Genomic DNA, 6,000 nt, shown 5'->3' on the forward strand with positions numbered 1-6,000 from the left:
GATTCATCTTCAAATCTCCCATCAAACTGAGAGACCTCTTCAACTCTATGCTTCTGCAATTAGTACATCAACAGATTAGACAAACATCTAAGGGATGCAACCTGAACAAATGTCGTTTTACATATTTACCTTCTCATCTGGCACAACACATGTCCCAGAGCTGAAACCCGTTTCCTGAAGCAAGCGCTTTTTCTCTCCTTCCCGTCCATCCATCTGCAACAAGTTAAATTTGAGTACAGAACCTTGCACAGTGCAAACTATTGATCGAAACAGCGGCAGCATCAATATAAATAAGTAACTACATATGCCAGCACACATACAGTGTGAGAAAGATCTGCTTCTCCCGCTGAAGGATCATTATATGGTTCACCATGATAAACCCACCTAACATATGTGCGGTCCATCCCAAAAATGTGTAAATGATCTTCCACTACATGGTGAGGCCTCTTCTCACCATTTATACATGTGCAGCGCGGGCAATACACGTCCAGGTTGTGACCTTCATGAGCTCTAATAAACCCCATAAAGGGTTGAACACCATTTATATATGAAGGGGAACATAAGTGTCCATGCAGTATCCAAGTTCTGTCCATCTGTTTAATTATGAGATACAATGGTTGGTGATTAATTTAAGGCGAAGTAGGAAATGTATATCCATCGAGTACAAAACTATACTAGTACATGATTATGCATTTCAGAAATCATGTCGAGTACAAAGCAAAAATTGCCCATCGACATTTTAGCAAACAGATCGTGTACAAAACTCTGTCATGGCATTTCAGCAAATTAACGGATCGAGTGCAGAACTGACTCTATATGCCCACGCAAATGAACAAATTGATCGAGGACAAATCGAGCGGAAAACTATAAAGTGCCAATTAGTTCGAGCATACTGAAGATTTTTTTTAGCAGCTGACACGCGTACAGCACGCGACCGTTGGAAACCCCAAGTGGAAGGTGTGATGCGTACAGCAGTAATTTTCCCTCAGTAAGAAACCAAGGTTTATCGAACCAGTAGGAGTCAAGAAGCACGTTGAAGGTTGATGGCGGCGAAGTGTAGTGCGGCGCAACACCAGAGATTCCGGCGCCAACGTGGAACCTGCACAACACAACCAAAGTACTTTGTCCCAACGTAACAGTGAGGTTGTCAATCTCACCGGTTTGCTGTAACAAAGGATTAGATGTATAGTGTGGATGATGATTATTTGCAGAAAACAGTAGAACAAGTATTGCAGTAGATTGTATTCAATGTAAAGAATGGACCGGGGTCCACAGTTCACTAGTGGTGTCTCTCCCATAAGAATAAGCATGTTGGGTGAACAAATTACAGTTGGGCAATTGACAAATAAAGAGGGCATGACCATGGACATACATGATATGATGAGTATTGTGAGATTTAATTGGGCATTACGATAAAGTACATGGACCGCTATCCAGCATGCATCTATGCCTAAAAAGTCCACCTTCAGGTTATCATCCGAACCCCTTCCAGTATTAAGTTGCAAACAACAGACAATTGCATTAAGTATGGTGCGTAATGTAATCAACACATACATCCTTAGACATAGCATCGATGTTTTATCCCTAGTGGCAACAGCACATCCACAACCTTAGAACTTTCTGTCATTGTCCCAGATTTAATGGAGCCATGAACCCACTATCGAGCATAAATACTCCCTCTTGGAGTTACAAGCGAAAACTTGGCCAGAGCCTCTACTAGTAACGGAGAGCATGCAAGATCATAAACAACACATAGATAATAGATTGATAATCAACATAACATAGCATTCTCTATTCATCGGATCCCAACAAACACAACATGTAGCATTACAGATAGATGATCTTGATCATGTTAGGCAGCTCACAAGATCCAACAATGAAGCACAATTAGGAGAAGACGACCATCTAGCTACTGCTATGGACCCATAGTCCAGGGGTAAACTACTCACTCATCACTCCGGAGGCGACCATGGCGGTGAAGAGTCCTCCGGGAGATGATTCCCCTCTCCGGCAGGGTGCCGGAGGCGATCTCCTGAATCCCCCGAGATGGGATTGGCGGCGGCGGTGTCTCTGGAAGGTTTTCCATATCGCCGCCCTGGTGTGTCGCCGCCTCGTCGCCCCACTTCGTTTCCTCTCCGGTGTTCTGGAAGCTTCGTGGAAAAATAAGATCCTGGGCGTTGATTTCGTCCAATTCCGAGAATATTTCCGTACTAGGATTTCTGAAACCAAAAACAGCAGAAAACATCAACTGGCTCTTCGGCATCTCGTTAATAGGTTAGTGCCGGAAAATGCATAAATATGACATAAAGTATGCATAAAACATGTAGGTATCATCAATAAAGTAGCATGGAACATAAGAAATTATCGATACGTTGGAGACGTATCAGCATCCCCAAGCTTAGTTCCTGCTCATCCCGAGTAGGTAAACGATAACAAAGATAATTTCTGAAGTGACATGCCATCATAATCTTGATCATACTATTGTAAGCACATGTAATGAATGCAGCGATCAAAGCAATGGTAAATGTAATGAGTAAACAATTGAATCATATAGCAAAGACTTTTCATGAATAGTACTTTCAAGACAAGCATCAATAAGTCTTGCATAAGAGTTAACTCATAAAGCAATAGTTTCAAAGTAAAGGCATTGAAGCAACACAAAGGAAGATTAAGTTTCAGCGGTTGCTTTCAACTTATAACATGTATATCTCATGGATATTGTCAATGTAAAGTAATATAACAAGTGCAATATGCAAGTATGTAGGAATCAATGCACAGTTCACACAAGTGTTTGCTTCTTGAGATGGAGAGAAATAGGTGAACTGACTCAACATAAAAGTAAAAGAAAGTCCCTTCGCAGAGGGAAGCATCGATTGCTATATTTTTGCTAGAGCTTTGGTTTTGAAAACAAGAAACAATTTTGTCAACGGTAGTAATAAAGCACATGCATCGGGTAAATTATATCCTACAAGTTGCAAGCCTCATGCATAGTATACTAATAGTATACTAATAGTGCCCGCACCAAGTGTCACAAAGGGGTACCTCTATGCCGCCTGTACAAAGGTCTAAGGAGAAAGCTCGCATTGGATTTCTCGCTTTTGATTATTCTCAACTTAGACATCCATACCGGGACAACATAGACAACAGATAATGGACTCCTCTTTAATGCTTAAGCATTTAACAACAATTAATTTTCTCATATGAGATTGAGGATATTTGTCCAAAACTGAAACTTCCACCATGGATCATGGCTTTAGTTAGCGGCCCAATGTTCTTCTCTAACAGTATGCATGCTCAAACCATTCAACTCATGGTAAATCGTCCTTACTTCAGACAAGACGAACATGCATAGCAACTCACATGATATTCAACAAAGAGTAGTTGATGGCGTCCCCAGGAACATGGTTATCACACAACAAGCAACTTAATAAGAGATAAAGTGCATAAGTACATATTCAATACCACAATAGTTTTTAGGCTATTTGTCCCATGAGCTATATATTGCAAAGGTAGAGGATAGAAATTTAAAGGTAGCACTCAAGCAATTTACTTTGGAATGGCGGAGAAATACCATGTAGTAGGTAGGTATGGTGGACACAAATGGCATAGTGTTTGGCTCAAGGATTTTGGATGCACGAGAAGTATTCCCTCTCGATACAAGGTTTAGGCTAGCAAGGTTATTTGAAACAAACACAAGTATGAACCGGTGCAGCAAAACTCACATAAAAGACATATTGTAAACATTATAAGACTCTACACCGTCTTACTTGTTGTTCGACCCTTACTAGAAGTTATCTAGACCGTAGAGAGACCAATTATGCAAACCAAATTTTAGCAAGCTCTATGTATTTCTTCATTAATAGGTGCAAAGTATATGATGCAAGAGCTTAAACATGAGCACAACAATTTCCAAGTATCACATTATCCAAGACATTTTACCAATTACTACATGTAGCATTTCCCGTTTCCAACCATATAACAATTTAACGAAGAAGATTCAACTTTCGCCATGAATATTATGAGTAAAGCCTAAGGACATATTTGTCCATATGCAACAGCGGAGCGTGTCTCTCTCCCACACAATGAATGCTAGGATCCATTTTATTCAAACAAAACAAAAACAAAAACAAACAGACGCTCCAAGCAAAGTACATAAGATGTGATGGAATAAAAATATAGTTTCACTAGAGGAACCTGATAATGTTGTCGATGAAGAAGGGGATGCCTTGGGCATCCCCAAGCTTAGACGCTTGAGTCTTCTTGAAATATGCAGGGGTGAACCACCGGGGCATCCCCAAGCTTAGAGCTTTCACTCTCCTTGATCATATTGTATCATCTCCCTCTCTTGATCCTTGAAAACTTCCTCCACACGAAACTCAAAACAACTCATTAGAGGGTTAGTGCACAATTAAAATTCACATGTTCAGAGGTGACATAATCATTCTTAACACTTCTGGACATTGCACAAAGCTACTGAAAGTTAATGGAATAGAAAAATCCATCAAGCATAGCAAAACAGGCAATGCGAAATAAAAGGCAGAATCTGTCAAAACAGAACAGTTCGTAAAGATGAATTTCTAAGAGGCACCAGACTTGCTCAAATGAAAATGCTCAAATTCAATGAAAGTTGCGTACATATCTGAGGATTACTCACGTAAATTGGCATAATTTTCTGAGTTACCTACAGAGAATTAGGCCCAGATTCGTGACAGCAAAGAAATCTGTTTCTGCGCAGTAATCCAAATCTAGTATGAACCTTACTATCAAAGACTTTACTTGGCACAACAATGCAACAAAACTAAGATAAGGAGAGGTTGCTACAGTAGTAACAAATTCCAAGACTCAAATATAAAACAAAAGTGCAGTAGTAAAATCATGGGTTGTCTCCCATAAGCGCTTTTCTTTAACGCCTTTCAGCTAGGCGCAGAAAGTGTGTATCAAGTATTATCAAGAGATGAAGCATCAACATCATAATTTGTTCTAATGATAGAATCAAAAGGTAACTTCATTCTCTTTCTAGGCAAGTGTTCCATACCTTTCTTGAGAGGAAATTGATATTTAATATTACCTTCCTTCATATCAATAATAACACCAACAGTTCGAAGAAAAGGTCTTCCCAATATAATGGGACAAGATGCATTGCATTCAATATCCAAGACAACAAAATCAACGGGGACAAGGTTATTGTTAACGGTAATACGAACATTATCAACTCTCCCCAAAGGTTTCTTTGTAGTGTTATCAGCAAGATTAACATCCAAATAACAATTTTTCAATGGTGGCAAGTCAAGCATATTATAGATTTTCTTAGGCATAACAGAAATACTTGCACCAAGATCACATAAAGCATTACAATCAAAGTCATTGACCTTCATCTTAATGATGGGCTCCCAACCATCCTCTAACTTCCTAGGAATAGAAGCTTCGCGATTTAATTTCTCTTCTCTAGCTTTTATGAGAGCATTTGTAATATGTTTTGTGAAAGCCAAATTTATAGCACTAGCATTAGGACTCTTAGCAAGTTTTTGTAAGAACTTTATAACTTCAGAGATGTGGCAATCATCAAAATCCAAACCATTATAATCTAAAGCAATGGGATCGTTGTCCCCAATGTTGGAAAAAAATTCAGCAGTTTTATCACAGTGCGATTTCAAATAGCTTTTAGCGATTTGTGCAGTTTTTCACGCTTTGCATTAGAAGTGGAAACATTGCCAACACCAATTATTTTACCATTGATAGTAGGAGGTGCAGCAACATGTGGAGCATTAGCATTACTAGTGGTGGTAATAGTCCAAACTTTAGCTATATTATCTTCTTTAGCATTTTCTTCTTTTTCCCACCTAGCACGCAATTCGGCCATCAATCTTATATTCTCATTAATTCTAACTTGGATGGCATTTGCTGTAGTAACAATTTTATTATCAATATCCTCAAGTTAGCAGCCATTTTATTAATTAAGGAAGATTGTGACGCAGACATGTATGAGATTCGGTTTTCAGC

The sequence above is a fragment of the Lolium perenne genome, chromosome 3 (assembly GCF_019359855.2).
Source record: "Lolium perenne isolate Kyuss_39 chromosome 3, Kyuss_2.0, whole genome shotgun sequence".
NCBI lineage: Eukaryota > Viridiplantae > Streptophyta > Magnoliopsida > Poales > Poaceae > Lolium > Lolium perenne.